Source organism: Artibeus jamaicensis, unplaced genomic scaffold (genome assembly GCF_021234435.1).
Source record: "Artibeus jamaicensis isolate MK-2021 breed Jamaican fruit bat unplaced genomic scaffold, CSHL_Jam_final scaffold_916, whole genome shotgun sequence".
Classification (NCBI taxonomy): Eukaryota; Metazoa; Chordata; class Mammalia; order Chiroptera; family Phyllostomidae; genus Artibeus; species Artibeus jamaicensis.
In genome coordinates, this window is record NW_026522059.1 from 29,772,828 (window position 1) to 29,793,952 (window position 21,125).

General features: G+C 39.3%; 1 protein-coding gene across 3 annotated transcripts in view; it reads right to left on the bottom strand.

The window, feature by feature from the left end:
- Nucleotides 1-21,125, bottom strand: part of CPQ (carboxypeptidase Q) — a 438,881-nt gene that overhangs the window by 71,332 nt on the left and 346,424 nt on the right. The window lies entirely within an intron of this gene.

Genomic DNA, 21,125 nt, shown 5'->3' on the forward strand with positions numbered 1-21,125 from the left:
ATCTTTTCCTTGAGGACAACTAAAGCTGCTCTTACTTATAACATTTTAGGCCTGGTGAGAATTTAGCACTAGGAGAAACCACTTGCTCAGAAAAACATATTTTGAGACTTTTTACTGTAACCAAAATGAACAAGGGTGGAGTTGAACCCACCAAAACAAACACCTTTCCCTCCCAAATTTGATAGGAAGTGATCAGAGAGGGAGTTTTAAGACTTCTTTCAGACAATTCATCTTGGGAAATTTGGCACCTTGAATGTTCTAAAACTTGGTTAAAAAAATACTTGGTTGCTGTTAGATTAATATTTAGCAGGCCTAAGCCTAAGGCAGTCTTGCCCACAAAATTTCTGAATTTTTTATAATAACACACGTTATTACAGAGTCTAGTTTTTATGTAAATTGTGGGATACCAATGGCTGTTTCTGGGAGTTAATTTGCATAATGACCCCCTTTCCTCATGGGAGGAAATGTGAAGGAAATCTCGGGACCAATTAGAATTACCAATTCTTCTAGTTACCTAAGATCAAATGTCCTCCAGAGACATGTGATGTGACTCCTAGGACAGCCAGGTCCACTCAGACTGTATGAGAGCTCCCCTTGGGCCAGAAAACAGAGTGACTTTGTGTCAGACCTTAGGACAAGATGCAGAGGTTTTAGTGGAAGACATCAAGGTTCTGAGGCCTTAGTGCACAGCAAGGCTAGTAGGAGAAAGGAGTTTGGATACCTGAATAATTGTGTGGTGTTCAACATCACTTCCCAAACACTGATCCCCACTGGGCAGTGACATGAGCATAAACTAAAGGTTTATTTGTTATTCCACTGAGAGGGGAGTGTTAGTTGCAGCTGCTGTACCTTAGTTACTGGGACCTTGAACTCTTTGATTCCTAATAGACCAGGGCTAGAGAATGGGGGCTACAATCATGTACATATTTCCATATGTATATACTGTCTCACAAATGCAATTTGTTAAGCATTTTCCATATGCAAGGCATCAAATAAATAGCAAGCCAGACATTTCAATATATTCTTTGTGTTCTCATAAATTTAAAGAAGAGAGTCTAAGGTTGACATATTTATCAAGTAGTCATGTCAGAATTGGCCACTATCAACTCCGTGTTGTTTGTGATCAGAAAATGCATCCAAAAAATTGCTCTCTAATAAAAACAGGGCACAGAGTTCCCCCACTGAGTAAAAGTATCTGCAGTTTCCTGAGAAATCCATAGAGTCAATGAGTCAGGCTCACCAGGCTGCTTTCTAGGCAGGAGAAGCACAACTGTACAGCTGATGAAAATGACATGAACAACCTTTTCGAGGCCAGAACAATGGTGTTCAAATGTGAGGTCTCAGGATAGCTCAATTCTTCCTGGGATGTTAAGTTACCTTTAAGAAAAGGTTGACTCTGCCTAGGGAAGTGGGTATGGATAGGAGGCACAACTAATATGGGAATGGACTCTGGGAGCAAAGCGCATGTCAGTTTAAAGTTTGGGGAGTATACTTTGATGATGCCTGCATAGCAGCACTCAAGAGATTCTTAGGTATGAGTGAGTACACTCCTCTGTGCCCCTCCATGCAGGAAGAAAGCCTCTACCAAAGCCTCTTGCTTTACATCTTTGCCATAGAGCAAGGTGAGAAGAGGTTGCTGTTCTAGTCCCTTGAAATCCCATCCACTCTTCATCCCTTAGCCGTGTGCACTGATTAGGACTCAACCACACAGGGACATGTCGAATACCACCTCCCCCAGAAAGGCTCTCCTGATCTTTTCTCAACTAGGTTAAAACTTCCTTTCTTTTCAATTTCCATAGCACTTATCAGTTTTACCATCTATAATTAAATGCCCAGTTATTGACTTAGGTTCATATCTTATTTCTCTTTTTAGGTGGTGAACTTCAGGGAACAACTGTATTGTATTCAGATACCTAATTCAATCACAATGTGGATATATAACAAATATTTTGAATTGACTTTCCATCTTCTCTCTCTGAGTAATAGGATTCAATAGTTAGTATCAGAGCATGGAGAATATTTTCCCTGACTCTTTGTACTCCTGGTGACTATTTCATGTGTTAAAATCCTGACTCCATTACTTCTAGGCTGTGTGACTTGGCTAAAGTACTTACCTCTTATATTTGGTTTTCTCACCAATTCAATGATATTAATGATAAGATTATACATGCAAACCCCTTAGAAACTTCTTGGCATATGGTAAGAAATCAACAAATATAATCACTAACACCAATACCCCCACTGCCTACACCACCACGGACGGCTGTTACAATTTCACTGGAAATTGTGGGTGATCTTTGTTATTTTAAATGGGGACAGCAAACCCAAATGCCTTTGGGGTTCAGGCAGTTAATATCAATGATTGAAGTCAAGTGAAATGTTTGAAGTTCAGGACTAGGTGATGAGAAGAAAAAATAGCCAATAATTATATGTGTATAAGGGTATGAGTAATACTGTGTTGTAGGTTTACTATGAGACTACAAAGGTGTGGTACCAAACAGTCTTAGGTACTGAATGGAGACATAATAACCAAAACAGCAACAATAATAATCACTAACATTTCCTGAGTGTGTTAAGATGCTATTATCTCAACTGAGCCTCAAAAGATAAGTAACCAGGAGGATTAGAAAGGAATAATCGAAAGGAGCACCATACAAAAGGAGAAATTATGAAATAATTTGGGGTTTTAAAGAAACTTCTAGTAGGATGTTGTGGCCAGAATGAAGATACTCGTGGAAAACTGGTGAAGAGAACAGAGTGGAGAGTTTGGCAGGTATCAGGTAGAGAAGAACATCATAGGCCATGCTCAAGAGTTTGCCAAGGAAGCAATGGGAAGCCACATTTTAGGAAGATAACTGGAAACAATGTAGTAATGAGAAATTTTGAGTGCCTTAACTAAAGCAACAGCACAATGAATAGAGGAGAGGTTATGTTTAGAAATTAGATGGTGGGAATCAATTGAATGAAGAGGGTGGAAAGAGGCAGAGAGGTCTAAGTCAATGCCAAACCTTCAGGTTGAATGATAAAAATGACAATTTGCTCTTTCTAGAAATGGGTGGGAGAGTGAGATAAAAGTTCAGCCACAATGGGTTTAAGTTCCTATAGGGCATTGAAGTGGTAATGTTGGCCACGTGAATTTTAACACCTGGAGGTCAGATTTGGGAACCTGCAGAGTTGTCTTCTAGGAGCAGTGGACTGAATGAGAAGAAAAGAGCCCACGGATGATGCCCTAGCACACACAATATTTAAGAGACCAGCACAAGGAGAGGGACCTGAATAGGCATGAGAAAGAGGCAGTTGCCAAACTAGGGAAGATAAGTGCACAGAAGCTATGGAAGTAAAGAGTTTCAGGATGTGGGGGGTGGTCAACTGTGCAAATGTTTCAGAAAAAGCAAATAAGGAAAGGACTAGAATGGGCTCATTTGATTGGCCAAAAGGAGGACCTTGGAGCCCTTGGAAGGGTAGTCCTCATGGACTGCCGCAGGTGGAATTCAGACTGCAATGTGGGAAGAAATGCGTGGGAAGAGACAAGCATGGCTGCAAAGGAAAGAAAGAGCGGGAGGGTCATAGGGTCATGTGAAGTGTTTGCATTCTACTAATAATGGAAAAGACATGAGAATATTTTATATTCTGAAGAGAAAACTTTAGAGAAGAGTGAGAGAGAGAACTGAAGCTGCAGAATAAAAATAATTGCCAGTGTGAGGTACTCGTGGGGTAGAACTGGTAGAACCCAAAGGAAGAAGAACACATATCCTGTTATATTCACAAGAGTGGGAATGGATGGCTAATGAACTGTCCTTTGCTGAATGAGGGAGGAAACGGAGGGTGGGAGGATGTGGTCAGTGGTGACAGTCTGGGAGAGGAACTGACTGAAGACATGTACCAGGAGTATGAGGCCTCACTGAGGGCCCAGCAAAGGTTGGAGGCCAAGAATTTGCAGTGGCACCAACTTAGTGTATATGTGACTATGTCAAGTAGCTCTTGGTTGTCCAGTAGAGATGAGGCAAAGAAGGCAGATGAATGAATGGATCCAAGAGGTACAGATGTCTGGGGGAAAAGCTCATGCTCGTGAACTGCTCAGTGATTGCCTCAACCTGAGATTTCATTATGAGTCTGAACAATTTGCAAACCTGAAAATCACTTGAGATTTTCCCCCAAGCTGTGTTGAATACTAATTCATCTAGATAGACAGTGTAACCTGCAAGGGAATTGGAGCCTTTAAACTCAATTCTCTCCTGACACTTGAGAAATGAATGGAGAATTATATGCCGAATTCTTAATCCTTGGAGAGCCAAGCACAGAAGTGTTTTATAAGAGTTATCAGAGAAAAGTTTTGTTCTTAGAATTCTCATTCCAGAGGAAAAAAAAAAAAGAGAAAAGAAGAAGGAAAAAACAAGAAAAAGGAGCAAGGAGGTTTTCACGTGATCCCCAACGAGAGAATGAGGAGTTTATCAAGACATTTTCTACTTTTGTTTGTGAACCCTCATTCCTTATGGCGCTAGAGACTCTAGGAATTGGCTATGACAAGACTTTAGATTTAAAGTAAAAGGCAAAGAAATAGCAGCCAAATGGTTTCCTTTAAAGACTTCATATTTTAATTGGTGGTTCAACCTCTCAGGAGGCTGATAAAGAATATAGACAGTAAGAGGTGCCACTGTCCCTGCTGCCCAGGTAGTCAGCATCAAATGTGAGTCTCTAGAGTTGTCCTTGCCACCGTAAGAGAGCTGGGACCTCTCCCATACCTCTTGAGGAAGGATCCCTTGCTATCATTTCTGCAGAAGTACCTGTTGAAAAAGGAATGCGTCCTCCAACTCCCTGACTCTATTCTATGTTTACATGAAAATGAACATTTCATAGGTTTTAACCCCTATGATCCTAATAACCACAGCTGACAAGGGATTTCTGGCAGATTTCAAAGCTAATGGCTGTTACAACTAAATGTTGCATATAGTTTTTTACCAAGTTTTCACCATACCTATTAACCCCTTAGTTACAAAGCAAAAACACTTCCTGGAACATTTAATGCTTTTCCCCATTACTTTAGCTAGCCATAGCTTCAGTATTATGTGTCAATACCAAATGTAATACATACATGTTTAAGAATATACATATATAAACACATAATAAAATGGTAGAGATCGTGTATTTTGGTGGTTTTACTACTAGAGGTATTCAGGATCATTGCAGCTTATCTGGGGTGGTAAGAAGTTTAGATGGGCCTGATATTTTTATATTCATCCAGTTGCCTATCCATCCCTGACACTGGAGAAGACTGGGGCCACCATGTCATTCCCCCTTGTTCTTCCTGGTAATTTCCCTATTGGCCCATTGCTTCATACAGAGGAACCTCTCTTCACCTTTCTTATTGTTCCTAAAGCCCCAGATGTCCCCAAATGCTGGGGAAATGCAACTCCATCACAGTCAAGCAATGGCAAAGCTGAAGATTAAAAACAACAACCACAATAACAGTACCTATAAAGAGAACTTGAAATGTTCATGACAAAAAAAAAATCATACTTCCTAAAACAGATTTTATGTTAAAAAGACATTTAATCTGAAAAAGAAGAAGGCAGCGGCTGACATCTGGGAACTGGGGTCACACTTACAGGGAGGTGTCCGGGCTGTTAACAAAGTCCAGCCCTGTTCACCTTGTTCTCCTGCTGGAAACGCAAAGAGTCTCAGAGGACAACAGTATCACAGAAGGGCGTTCTGTGACTACGAGGAAGCAAATCAAAACAACTTTAGTGAAAGCCCAGACTAAAAGTCACTGTGCAAACCACAAAATACTAGATGTCTCCCTTTTCTGTGTAACATGAGCGGCTACTGTTTATTTACCCATTACAACTTTATTTCCTATCTGTTCTGCCCTCCCTGTAGGTAAGATTTGCTAAGATACACAGTAATTAAGACACCCAGTCACAGAATTGTCCACCTTCCAGAGAGCTCCCAGTCAAGAGCAAGTCGCTGCTTCCTTGGACCCTCCCCAAACCTACCCCGAACCCAAACCCAAATCCTCTAGATCCTTCTAATATCCTTTGGCTGAGATGCCTCAGTTCCTCATGGTGCGTGTTCCACACTGCAAAGCATAACGACCCTGCCTTGATCAAACACAGGCATCCCCCAGTCTTGGACAAAGCACAGGTCTCAGGGACTCTTGTCACATACGGCATCAATGTGAAGTGCACCTAGCATTTGAAAGGATGAGGTAGGTGACACAATGAGAGAGGTTTCTCTAGTGAGGGCGAACAAGGACACTTCCTTTCCAAAATTCCAAATCCAAAGAAGCCCTTGAGCACTTTCCCCAACTCAGCAACTTCTCTCTTGCAAGAAACCTTATACAGAGGCACCCACACACTGGTTCATGGCTAGAAGGTTTTTGTGGTTTAACCTGACTCTTATTCCATATAACATTCCAGGCTAACTCAGCAGCTCTCTGCTATTTTCTGTGAGTCAAATATGGTTGACCTCCTAGGTTTGAGTGTGGGAACTGTAAGGTTTCCCCTTGGGTACCACTTAGCCAAGGGGAGGGGTGTTTAGAAATGTCATATGTAATCTGGGATCCCAGCATCTTTATAGAAATGAACTGAGACAGGATGAAGGTAAAGTGGAAAGTTTTGGGGAGCGTCTCTGAGAAGTGATTTTATAAACCATCATCTAAAACCGAGGAAAATTATTATAAAATGTAAGGAAAATACTAGGTTTTCTATGGTGTTTGGTTTCTGGAAATCTGTTACTATGGAACTACATTACCACGTAGAAATTAGTTTATTTTTACAAGTCGTGTCTCAGCATTTGTCAGAGCTTTGGTATTATGTGGGTAGGAGGCAAAGATGATTATCTTCACTCACACACTGGAGAACTGAGTCGTGGTAATAAGTCACTCATCACCGCCAAAGCTCCTTCAGCTGGGCCCTGGATCCCACGCAGGTCTTCCCACTCCAGAGCACTCTCGGTACCCACCAAACTGCTGTTCATGCCGAGTGGGTTGGTTGTTATCTCTTTGGTTCTGAACCCGATGACATGAACAAACCCGGGGAAACACTGCCTGATCACGAAATTCTTAGGTGGTTACAACTGCTGTGTGGACAATGAGCAAGAACTCAGAACTCAGCCTGTTCCTCAAAGGATGGCTCCCAGATGCCCTACATCTTAACCATCAGGGAAATTTAAGAAAAATAAAGATTCTGGTGACTACCCTGGACTTACTTCATTAGTGTTTCTGGGTATGGGACTTAGGAGTCTGCGCTGTTAGCAAGTTTTACAAGAGATTCTTAATTACATTATTTGAAGACTACTAGTCCAAGGCAAGTGTTTCTAAGAGTCCACTCAGAGTTAAAGAAAGAATCAACTCCCCAACCCCCACTCTAAGTTGAGTTCAATACATATAAGGGGTAGTGTTGAAAAGGAAAAATATTCAATTTAGGAGTCACCCAGCAGACTTTCAGAAGGGGCCCCCTTAGTGTTGACTACAAAATAAACAAACCTCCAGCAAAAAAGGATTCAGAGTTTTTTCAGATTGTTTTGTAACAAAGCTGCTGTTCTGATGCTCATAAAAAGGGAGAAAACATCCTGTACTAATAGTAGATGAAAGGAACGAGCAGACTATTCTGATGTTAGCAGAGTCTGTGGCCACAGGTCTGGCCATGACTGAAGGGGAGACTACGGAGCATACCCTGGGTCATTAGAACAGCTTCCAGGCTTGTGCTTTTAGGAAAGAGGAAAACATACAGTCAGGCGAGATGAAAGCAATGCACCTTCTTCATACCAGCGGCTGCTTGGGTATATCGGAAGTCGTAATATTATAAATAATCGTTTTCTTAAACAGAAGTGTCATCTATAAAAGTTATTACAAACAGAACTTGGCCTTCATATTTTATAGCTAAGCTATAGGCAATTTATTTAGTTTATTCATGTGTTTATAGTAGTTTTAACCAAGCTGTTTTTTTAAGCTATCCATGGCTAAAATGAATCAGCTTCAATGTAAATAATGTCACAAATCTGTCCATTACCTAAAAGTAGCATTTTTAAAGGCAAGACCCTAGGTTGTGAGTGCAAATATCTCTCAAACTAATAGATGCAAGCCAAGGGAGTGAAGGGATTTTGTGGTAACAGAGAATAGAGGGCCATCAGCCTCTAGCACTTAATCTCAATTATTCTCATTTCACTGTTGAAACTAATGTTTTAATTCTTTCACAATTGTATTTCATCTCATAGTAAAATCATATTTTAGTTTTTTAAAAGCCATTCTGTGATATAGTTTATAATAAGCTAAGTAAATTGTGTAAAATTTCCCTTCACAAAGGTCCCATTTGGGACTTCTATGAGGTAGATAGAACTAAACAACAGGCATCAAAAGCAGCCACGAACCTTTTAGCTTCCTTTTCCAAATGATCGTCTTGAACACAGATGTTTAAAGCGCTGCAGATGTGTGCATTGCGGCACAGAGCTATTGATAAAATTGAAAGTCTAGTGATCAAAGACAAAGTATTTACATTTTTACCCCACTACCAGCCTGGCAACTAGTTTGGTCAAAGCTAACCATACTTACATGGAATTTATTACCTCTGCTTTCATCACGAACTTTTCTTCTTTATCACCAGTAATTTTAATGCCAGCGCAACTTGTGAAATATTGCCAGAGAAGGAAGTACTTCCTTTTTTTTTGAAATCATATTATGAGAAAATGGGGGAAAATAGCTCATTTTCTCTCTTTTTCTTTCTGATTTTGACTTCTTTTTGAACATAAAATGCTTAATAACTAGAAGTCCAATATCCTTTGAAGACAAAAGATGTTTCCAGTATTATTTTATAAACCGAGCTTGTATATCACCAGAGCAAAATAATAACTACGAGCATTCCAGTGTAAAGTCTGATCAAGTGCTCTCAGTGTGTAACTTCTTTTTAAACCGCTCACTGCAAATAGGCATGTTAAAAAACAGGTACAGATTGTGAATGTAAAATGTCCCGTGTTAGCAATAACCTTTTGTGTTTTTAGGGAGATCTTTTCCAATTAATCTTTCAGCACTCATAGAGAAATCCCAGTTCTTGTTGGTTCTCAAACTTAATGACAGCCTTTTGGATTTGTGATGTTGAGGATTACAATGAGGTAACAAATGCACAAACCCGGGTAATTTAGCTTCCCTCTAGTCTGTAAAATTTATGCAACTGGATTCCTGGTGGAAAAGCTTTTTAAATCTGAAATTCTGTTTTGGATTTCTTAATTTACTATTAAAGATGTAACGCTAATTACCACTATAACAAAAGATTAAGATAAAGAGAAGATTGCGGTATGCTTTGGGGCGGTGGGAAGTTGCTGAGAGGGGCTGCTCCTTGGGCGGGGGTGAAACTCATGACCTCAGTGGCCAGCACCTGGGAGAGGAGAGGAGTCCTTGGCCAGGAGCCACAGTCTTCCTTGTTTCCCCCTCATTTTTTTCACACTGCAAGGCCATTTCTTCTGCCCCGTGTCATTTGCAGCCATTATCATAGATACTAGATGTGGAGGGAGTTGGCAGGCCACCTGTTCCCCAGCCCTTCTCACAGAATGCCCCCGTTGAATATTTATGAGGCGTTGTTAGCAGGCGCCAGCGGAAGCCAGCCTATTAGCAGCTATGGTCATTTACAACCACCTGAAGGGCGAACAACATCAAAAGAACCTTAAAACATAGCCATAAGTGGAAAAATAAATAACGAAGGAATGCTGGGCTCTAGACATTTGACCAATTGTCAAATAATGAGGTTTATTAAAAACTTCTATAGAAGTTAGATCTCTCTTAGGTTTGGGGATCAGTTGAAAGGGTGCCGAACAATCCCTGGTAGCAACTTTCTTTCTATTTGTGTAGGAGAACCTCAAAACGGGTTCTTCCCAGAGATACAGAAATACAGCCTAATTCAAAAACCAACCTGAAGGATTCATTTAATTAACATAAATGTGATTAATTCAAGACAGCATAGCATAGACTTGATTAACATAAGACAACATTCTTAGTGTTCCTCTGAGACAATGCTACTTTTGAGACATTTTAAGCTGGTTACAAAGCAGAAACTGAAGAGAGGATCTAGCATTGTTTGATGTGTGGGATGATTTAGACACAAATCCAGACAGATCAGGCCTCAGGTGGATTTATGGGAGGCTGTGTGTGTGTCTTTGGTGAAACAAGCTGAGCCCACTGCTAAGCCTGTATGACCTAGGAAGCTGCCACTCGGCACTGTTTTAACATCATTTTGGGGCTGCAAAGAGAACTAGAGGCTTTGCTGTCAGTGTCAAATCGGCACTCTACCTCACACCATTCAGGAAAGTGCTTTTAGCTGGTCTTAGCCTCAGTTTCCTCATGTGTAAAGCAGAACCAGCAACATTTACTCACAATGGGTATTAAGAGGAGTAGGTAAAATGATTAATGCAATACCATTTGGCACCTTGGAGTTCTTCAATAAACATTAGCTTCCCTTTCTCCTCAGAGCATTCTATGGTTGCACTTAAATGACATTATTTGGTGCACAGCAAAAATTTATTACAGGTAAATTTGCATGACTCAAAATGAGATTTTCAAAATATTTCTAACTCATTGAACAGTGAAGCAGGTTTCTTAAGTGCCAAGCAATTAACATTGTTTCCTTCACATGTCCTTGAGTTTCACAGCAAACCCGTGCAACGTTTAGTGCTGGAGAGGAGGCCCACTCATTCATCCTGTTTTCCCCATTTGAAGGAGGTGGGAGCCGAGGACCCTACAGCTTCCTCTTTGCTATAGAATTCTCAAAGCTCCTCAAGGTTCTCTTCAATAGACACTAAAGATTTTGCACGTCTCTTCCTATTTTCTCTGGTATGGTGATAATTCATTCAGATATTAAGGATAATTAAGCATTACAACACACTTGATATTTAAAGATTAAGAAATACCATTAACCACCACATATGAAACTACTATTGACTTTAACCTCAGTTCCAACTTCTTTTCCTTTTAGTTCTTCTTTCAGCCATTAAATAACCTCTCAGGTTGCTCTTCTCCTAGAACCTATTTACTTTTTCATAGTATGAATAATTATGTATATATGGACATATTTGGACATATGATGTCCAAAAGCAACACTTGTTTTTAAATTAGAAAGAAAATGTTACTATGGTCATGAATACCCATTGTTAAATATTTGAATGCAAACAGAAAGAAGTCAACATTTTGAATATTGCCAACAATTCCAGATGTGAAGATTAGAGATAAAAGACCTGCATAGATGACTTGCCAATTCAGCCATACTTTTCTACGTTCTAGATACTCCCTGAATAATATGGTTGATAGAATGAACAATTCCACACACTTTAGGTCAGGAAGAGACCCAAAAGAAAGAGGGCATGACTCCAGAGAGGGTCCCCATGACATATAATTACCCAGATCATATTTTTTAAAAATCTTACCCAAATTTTGACTAAGAACATGACAAAATAAAATCAAGAAGTAGTATTTAAAAATATATGACAAAATCCAACAGATAGCACCAAATATGCTATTAGCAAAAGAATGAATAAACAATAAAAGCAATACATAAGAAGAGAATTAATAAAGAATAAAAGCAGCAGAGACTTCTGCCAAGATGGAGGCATAGATGGAAACACTTTGCCTCCTTGCACAACCAAATCTAAAAACAATAAAGTTTTAACAACAATAAACACAGCTAAGCCACAGAAAATCGAACAATACGAAGTCTGAAAACAATGAACTGCTCAGCTAAGCTGGTGCAACCAGACCAAAATATGGCTCAAGAAGAACTCAAACCCCCAGAGCTGATAACTCTAAGCGACCAAGAAATTGCCAACCTATCAGATGCACAATTCAAAACACTGGTGATCAGGATGCTCACAGAACTGGTTGATTTTAGCCACAAATTAACAGGACACATGAAGGCTAAACTAATTGAAATGAAGGGAAATGCACAGGAAACCAATAGTGATGGAAAAGAAACTGGGAATCAAATCAAGGGAGCAGACAAGAAGGAAGGAAAAAATGACCAAACAGAAAAATATGAAGAAACAAGAATTAAAAAAAAATGAGGAGAGGCTAAGGAACCTCCAGGACATATTTAAACCTTCCAACATCTGATTTATAGGTGTACCAGAAGTGGAAGAGGAACAATCATGAGTGGAAAAGTTATTTGAACAAATAATAAAGGAGAACTTCCCCAATCTGGCAAAGGCAATAGACTTCCAGGAAATCCAGGAAGCTCAGAGAGTCCCAAAGAACTTGGACCCAAGAAGAAACACACCAAGGCACATTATCATTACATTAGCCAAGATTAAAATGAAGGAGAGAATCCTAGAAGCAGCAAAAGATAAGGGGACAGTCACCTACAAAGGAGTTCCCATCAGACTGTCAGCTAAATTCTCAAAAGAGACCTTACAGGCAAGAAGGGGCTGGAAAGAAGTATTCCAAGTCATGAAATCCAAAGACCTACAACCAAGATTGCTCTATCCAGCAAAGCTATCATTTAGAATGGAAGGGCAGATAAAGTGCTTCTCAGATAAGATCAAACTCAAGGAGTTCATCATCACCAAGCCTTTATTATATGAAATGTTAAAGGGACTTATCTAAGAAAAAAAGATAAAACAGATGAACAGTGAAAGGACAGCAAAATCACAGTTATTAAGAGCAACACCTAAAACAGGGGAGTGGGAGAAGGAGAAGGGGGGAGAAGGTACAGAAAATAAGTAGCATAGACTGTATATAGAAAATATATAGGGGGAGGGTAAGAATAGTAGGGGAAATATAGAATCTAAAGAACTTGAGACACGTGGTCATGAACTAAAGGGGGGGAATGGTGGGGGAGGGGTGTGCAGGGTGGAGGGGAATGAAGAAGGAAATAGAACAAATGTAATGGCATAATCAATAAAATAAAAAATATATTAAAAATAAAGAATAAAAGCAGCAATTTACAAGGCTGAAAGATATTGAAAAGAAAGTTTATACTTATTACTTGGCATGGTTCTTCACTGGTATAGATACACACACACACACGCACACACCTCATTACAAAGGAAAGCAAAAGGGAATACTAGTTCCTTTACAAGGTACATAAACACATTCTCAGGAAAAATTAAACTTTTAGTTGCAGGACAGTTAAAAAGCATACACTTTGTAAATGTCTCTGAGGGGTTGTGACCCGGGGCACTGGGAAGCTCTGCCATAGTATGACAGCCTTGATGTGCCTCTGTAATTGTCAACAGATGTGGCATGCTGACACACTAGAAACACAACTTAACACATGCTTTCAGTGACTGTCAGGATAGGAGTCTTAGGAAAAAAAGATTTGATGAATGAGGCATCCTGCTTAATTGTGCTAAACTGTTTAGTTCATAGATTCAACAGTTGGGAAACAGGAAATAGTTTTTTTTTCCATGCTCTCAAGAAAAAACACAGGGGTGGGGTAGGGGGAAATGAAAGAGAGAAGCAAGAGATCATGTTGCCACGGGTTACTGCAACTGTAGAAATCAGGCATCTATGTGGCTGTATTAGCAGAAATTAAAATAAAATTGGTACCAAGACCAGATGTTTAAAAAACTAAGAAAACATTTTTTAATATCAAGCTATTCTCATCAGTTTGCTCCCTACACTATAGTGATGTTTAAATACCAATCTTTTTAAACAATTTCAAACTTAGTGTTGATTTTTATTGATGATTTTTGATGGGAGCAATTCTATGCTGTTTCATCTCTTGCTCCTAAGACGTTCATGAGCAGACTGCTCCTTCATTCCAAGCTCCCCTGTTTTACACGGGGAACAATTTTTACTTCAGGAAAAAGATGAACTTCTGGTTCTAGCATCTTCACACTGGAAGAGCCTTAGAAAAATAATTCCCCCACCTGTATTTTTTGATGCATACTATCTTAGTATCTGGGATGAGGGTCCTAGCAAACAGAAAACAACTGGTCAATTATTCTAGTACGTAATCTAGAACTTGATGTTGCCTGTGGGAGTTAGCTAGAGTGCCATTTGCGTCCTCGGCCTTGAGCCAGTTGTCTTTTACTCACTATGATCCTCCCACCAACTCTTATCAACCCATAATCTGCTTACTGTTCCTCAATAGGAAAACCAGAGGCCTCAGAATCCCCAGAAACATCGTTTGACATAGAAATGCTAGTAATGAAATTAATATCTGACTTTTTTCTTTATCGCTTCCTTCTCTGAAGTGTTGCACTATGTTATGGTGAAGTGAGTCAGCTGCTTTCCTAAATAAGGCCACTGAACCATTAAAGTAGCGGTGCGATGTGAAGTGCATGCCAGCAGCTTTATCACTCGTTTACGTAACCACAAATTAAGTGTGCTAAGACCCAAAGGTCAGTGAATACCAATAATACTTGTGTATCTTCTGCAGTGTTTCCTGGGATATTTAGGTTCATGCCCAGTCATTCTCTCTACTGGATCTAAATACGTGAGTGTATGTTCATAGCAAGGCCTCTTCAGTAATTTTTAAAATAAAACTATTCTCTAAACTCTGAAACCACTTATTGTAGATCAATTGTGAAGGGTGTAATTAACTTTTGAATACATTGCCACTTATCAAATACATTCAGTTCTCACAGTAGTCCTGTGACATATTATTGCTCTCATTTTATGGATCAGGAAACTGAAGTTAAATGACTTGTCAAAAGCTCCTTGCTATAAAGCGATGAATCCTGTTCCTCTTTCATCACACTTGCTGCCTCTCCAGCACAAGTGTTGGGTAAGTGGCTAGAACAATCCACATGTTAAAGGGTGTCTCTGGGCCTTTCATGATTGTTCTTCCTCATTGCCTCATTCTTGGCTAGCATATGAGTACATAGCAGAGTAGTTGTGGAGTGTGTAATACAATTCTGCCAATCTGTAGAGAGTGTAAATAATTCTGCTAACTTTGCCCACTTGTATAGGTACAGAGAGGCTGTGGGCTGGGAGTGGAGGTGTTAGATAACACAGATACTGCAAGTGTGGCATCAACTCATCCAGCTCCTCATATACCTGTCCACCTGAGTGTCTCAGGTAAACTGGACCAGAGAGGCTAAGGAATGCTGTGTTGTAAACTGATCTTTGGGGCGATTATCATGCACAGGTCATGAAGAGCAGAGAGACAAGGTGTTTTAAATGCATGGTATTTCTTATTGCTCCTGGGGCCTTACCACTGTCCTTTCTTATCTGCTAACAGGTCCAGGGATGGAGGGAGTTTTATGTATTTTATATATTTCAAATCAGATCTGGACAGTGAAAATAAAGGTGGTTACTGTATCCATCTGCACATTATCCCTCTTTCCATTTTAAGGCCTACACATCTTGACCACAGGGATGGATGCAGGAGGCTTTGATTTGCCCAAATGAGTCGGATATGATGAATTATTTGGCTCTTCTCTGCTAAGAGGCTATAAAGATAGATCTGGCACTGCCTATGATCATAGTTCAGCATCTAAGAGGATCGCTGGCTCAAGAGAATGAGGGTGCCAAGAAAGAAGCTGGAATAAGCACTAGAGAGAGAATACATGTCCTAGCAGCATTAAAATGCCAGAACCTGTGAGGCCAAATCCAACCCTACCTTCTGGTGGTTTGCTTAAATTCCTCATTCTTGCTTCAGGTCATCTGAGTTGGATTTCTGTCACTTAGTACTGAAGGAATTGGACTAATACAGAAACCTTGCTTTAATAACTGAAGAATAGTGGCTTCTGGAGCATTAACTTTGTGCCAAGCATTTCAATTAGACTATCATTATTTTTTCAACATAATCTCACAAGGGAGGTACTATTATCCTTTTATTTATGAAGAACTTAAGGCTCCAAGAGGCTAAAGGACTTTCCTAAGATCATACAGCTAAGGAGTAATAGATTGAGATTTTGACTCCATTTCTCCTTGGCTCCTAAATTCATGCTGTTAAAGTCTAAGGTATTTTATGCAAGCGTACCTCGTTTTATTGAGTTTCACCATCCCATGCCTCATAGATGTTGCATTTTTTAAAAATTGAAGGAGCAGGCCCCAGTGGCCTAATGGATAAGGCACTGGCCTCCTAAAAAATTGAAGGAAAGACCCTCCACCAGCAGAAAGATTATAATTCACTTGATTGTCACACTCACTTTATGGCAGTGGTCTGGAGTCGAACCTGCAATATCTCTGAAGATGCCTATACCTCAGAACGGCTCTCAGTTCTGGCCGCATAGTGGGTCACCCGGAGAGCTTCTGGTCACAGGTGTGCTCAGGCCCTCTCTCTAAAGCCCACACAAGTTGGCACAAGAATAGCAGACATCATTACAATAGACTTGAGCTCCAGGAGATTGGCGCACCCAGGGGATGAATGTGTTCTCAGGAAATGGTGCTCCCTGGACGGTGCAGCTTCTGCTGCTAGACCAATTAAATTTGAATATTTGGAAGTGGGGCCCCAGTGTGGATACATTTTTAGAAGCTCCCCAGGTGATTTTAAAGTGCAGTCAAGGGTATGAACCACAAATGTAAGCTGAACACATATGTTGGGTTTGTGTGGGCTCGGTCAGGATCCACACTAGCACACAATTATCAGGGAATCTCATAGAAAATCTTCTGTCAGGAGTAGTGAGTGTGAATCACTGAACCCTCTAGACATGGCTCTGTTTCTGTACCGTACCTTGTAGTGTAGCACCAGCTAAAGACAGCAAGAAGATATCTATAAACACCATCATTCTTTAGCAGGGCATCAACAATAACCAGTAAACTATTTGTGAATTTTGTGAAGATGTGTCCAGCAAACCTTTTCACTTAGGTGTAAACCCTCCATACCTGGATAGTGTGGGGTATGGAGGAAGGCCATGCCCTATCTTTATATAAGAGTCTGTTCTCTCATCTCCCAGGAGACTAATTTAGCCATTACTGTGAAGAATAAAGAGAAGAAAGAATACTGAGGATGCACTTCCTAACTAGGCCCCAGCTCACTCAGATTTTCAAAGGTCTACAGCTAATATTTTTACAGAACTCAACCATATTTGATTTATGCATTATAAATTGGAAGGACAATTAAAACAGCAAATGCCATATTCTAAGGAAAAATTTAGTTAGCATGAATTATGCAATTTCACACTTTCTTATAAAAATGGGAAAACAGGGAGACTTAATTCATTATGCTAGATATCTCCAGGAGGAGAATGTACAGGAATATCAGGTTAAATTGTCAAATATCAGGTTAAACTGAGCAAAGGGAGGATCTCAAGCCAATGAAATCACCCAAACTAAGGAATCTATTATCTACAACTAAGATATAATTCATTTCTATAAGAAAAAGTTTTTATCCAATCCAAACTCAGTTTTCCAAAGATCTCTTGAATTGTGATGTTTTTCCTGTGGTTTCCATAATCCCATGGGTATTAAAGTAATTAAATTGACAAACATCTCTTTATCAGAGCTCATAAGAAATTGATGAACTGTCACAATAGTGAAATAAACCAGTCAGAGAAAGACAAATACCATATGATTTCACTCACATGTGGAGTCTAATGAACAAACTGAACTAACAAGAAAAATGGGGACAGACTCATAGACACAGAGCAGGATGACAGCTCGTTGGTATGAGGGAGGTTGTTAGGTGGTGGAGGGATTGAGCAAAAAGGATAAAGGGCTCATGGACATGGCCAGCAGTGTGGTGATTGCTGTGGGGAGGGGGGTCTACGGGGACTGAATAGCAATGGAAAAATACAATAAAGGTTAGAAAAATAAATGAAATTTATCTGACTTAAAGGAGGTTCAACAAGCAAATTGAGTGTGTCCAGTTATAGTCAGACATTATTGCAATGTCTAATAATTCCAGTATGACCAACCATTGCCAATCACAGTGCAAGGTTTCATGGGAGTACTCTTTGTCTCTTCAACTGGAAGTTTCAGTTTGACAAAGCTTCAAGTAGCAAAACATAAAAAAAAGGAACTTCAGCAAGAAATTGCTAGAAGACATGCAAACCAATCCCTGAGATGCGAAGTTGGTTCTCTCAGAGGTGTGGGATGTGGGTTAAATGAAGTCTGCCCAATGGCAGGGATTGAGCTCTATTATGTTCCATTTCTGTTCAAAACCTTCAAAAATTTCTGGCTGTCCCAAATCCTCGGAATGGCTTTCAGGTTCCAAATGGGGTCCCAGGCAATCTTTTCAGTTTTAGCTCTATTTTTCTATATTAAATTAAACTGTAGCCAAGCCAGGCCAAAGAACCCATTTAAAGGACTCATTGTACTTTATCACCTCTGGAGTTTTGCTTATCCCTGTCTTTTCACATGAAATGCACTCCTTCTCCATTGCACAAAATTATATTTTATGTCTTGAAAATAAGGTGAAATGATTCCTCTTTTGTGATGCCCTAGCCAGTTTTATGCTTCTCTTGCCTGGGGTTCTACTGCACTTTTGTTCTTCCTGTGTTTGAACCCTCCATTAATTCCTTGAGGATAGGGACAGTATCTTATATATGAGAATGGTATGAAACAGACCAATATGTTAATTCTGTTTTCTCTACTTAGTAGCTTCGGAGAAAGAAAACTCCCTGGGCTCCAATGGCCTCATCTGAAAGTTGGTTACAGAATAATAATGTGTACTTCAAAAGGTTCTTACGAAATTATATGAGATAATGAATGTAAAGTACCTAGAATAATACTTGAATCATAATAGACACTCAAAACACGTTAAATTCCCTACTTATTCCTCTTGTCTGAATCTCATACAGCTCTTACTAGGGGTTTCTTGAGTGAATAAATAAAATTGTGAAATTGTTTGAGTCAGGTCTAAGAAAGAACAGGAAATAGTATGATCTGAGGATCCAACATTGACTCTCCATGGTAATTATTTGAATAAGATCCCAAATTATTCCTGTCTGCAACCTGTTTCCTACTGTATAAAGCAAACTCATCATAGGGCATTTCAACATTTAAAAATCAGTAGCTTCAGGATTTGAAACAAAACTATAAAAGATGGAAATGATAATACTTTTGGAGTAATTTGCAGTACAGGTTAACAGAAATTTGCATATCTTTAGTGAAATATATATACTAAAGACAAAAAAATCTCCAATAAACAAACTTCTAAATAATTAGGCTGCTGATAGTTGTGTTGATATTGTTATTCTGAGACTATTGTGCATCTATTCTATTGTGTGTATACATAACAAATGAGTAGTTATGTTATTGTACTAAGAACCAGGATTTTTAGCCAGGGAAAAATGAAGCAGAGCTATAATAACATCAGGGAAGTAAAGTAAAACCTTGTAGTTCTGAACCTGAATTGGAAATGATATGCAATTTATGATATATTTCTTCTATGGATAAAACAAATACTATTTCCTAGTTTATCCACTAAAAAGACCTAGAAACAATGAACAACCCAGCAGCGGTGAATGCACTCAGTGTTCAGACAGAGGCCTTCATACCATGACCTCATAGAAGAAACTGGGGTCTTTGAAGAATAGTTGATTTCACACCTGAGGCAGCAAATGTGTAAGATGGTCTGGAATAATCTGTCACATCAGAAAGCTGAGATACTATCAATGACTCTAAGGGTATGTCAAAAGGACTCAGGAACCAGCTTAAAGAGGCTTTCACTAACCAAAGACGGGACAATTTGAGCATTAATAAGAATAAGTACTTTAAGAATAGAGAGCCCAGAAATCAACCCACACCTATATGGTCAATTAATATTTTACAAAGGAGGCAAAAACACACAGTGGGGTAAAAATAGTCTATTCAATAAACGGTACTGGGAAAATTGGATAGGTACATGCAAAAAAAAAAAAAGAAAAGAAAAGAAACTAGACCACTTTTTCACACCATATAATGGAATAAATTCAAAATAGATTAAAAATTTAAATGTAACACTCAAAACCATAAAACTTCTAGAAGAATACATAGGCAGTAATATCTCCAACATTTCTCTTAGCAATATTATTTTCTATATCTCCTTGGGAAAGGTCAATAATAACAACAACAACACAAATAAACAAATGTGACTACATCAAACTAAAAAGTTTTTGTACAACGAAGAAAATCATCAATAAAAGGAAAAGACAATTAACTAAATAGGAGAACATATTCACCAATGATACATCTAATAAGGCAGTAACATCCAAAATTCACAAAGAACTCATACTACCCTGGCTGGTGTGGCTCAGTGGCTTGAGTGCTGGCCTATGAACCAAAAAATTGCTGGTTTGATTCCCAGTCAGGGCACATGCCTGGGTTGTAGGCTGTGTCCAATTGATATATCCCTTACACATTGATGTCCCTCACTTTCTCTCTCCCTTACCCTGTTTCTGAAAATAAACAAATCCTTTAAAAATTTATAAAAAGAACTTATACCATGCAACACCAAAAACAAACATACAAAAAATCCAATTAAAAATGGGCAGAGGCTGAATAGACACTCCTCCAAACAGGACATACAATGGCCAACAGACATTTCAAAAGATGCTCAACATCACTAACTGCCAGAGAAATGCAAGTTAAAAGCACAGTGAGATATCACCTCACACCTGTCAGAAAGCCTATCATCAGTGAACCCACAAACAGTAACTGTGGGCAAGGATGTGAGAAAAGGGAGCCCTTGGGCCCTGTTGGTGGGAATGCAGACTGGTGCAGCCACTGTGGGAAACAGTATGGAGATTCCTCAAAAAATTAAAAATGAAACTGCTGTGTTACCTAGCGATTCAACTTCTGGGTGTATATTTGAAGTAAGCAAAACACTAATTTGGAAGAATATGTGCATGTCCATGTTCACTGCAATGTTATATACAATAGCCAAGATTTGGAAGCAGCCCAAGTGTCCATCAGTAGAGGAGTGGTAAAAAAGCTGGGGTGCCTTTACACGATGGAACACCATTTGGTCATAAAAAACAATGAAATCTTACCATTTGAGACAACATTTGTAGACTTACAGGGTATTATGCTAAGTGAAGCAAGTCAGATAAAAACACATACCATATGATTTTGTGTATATGTGGCATCTCTAGAGCAACATAAACAAACAAAATAGAAACAGACTTATAGATACAGAGAGCAGGCTGATGGTTGCCAGAGCTGAGTGGAGTTTGGAGGCTGGTTGGAAAAGGTAAAGGGATTAAGTCTTCAACAATCTGGTAGTTCCAAAATTGTCATGTGACTGCAAAGTACAGATTAGGGAATGTGGTCATCAGTA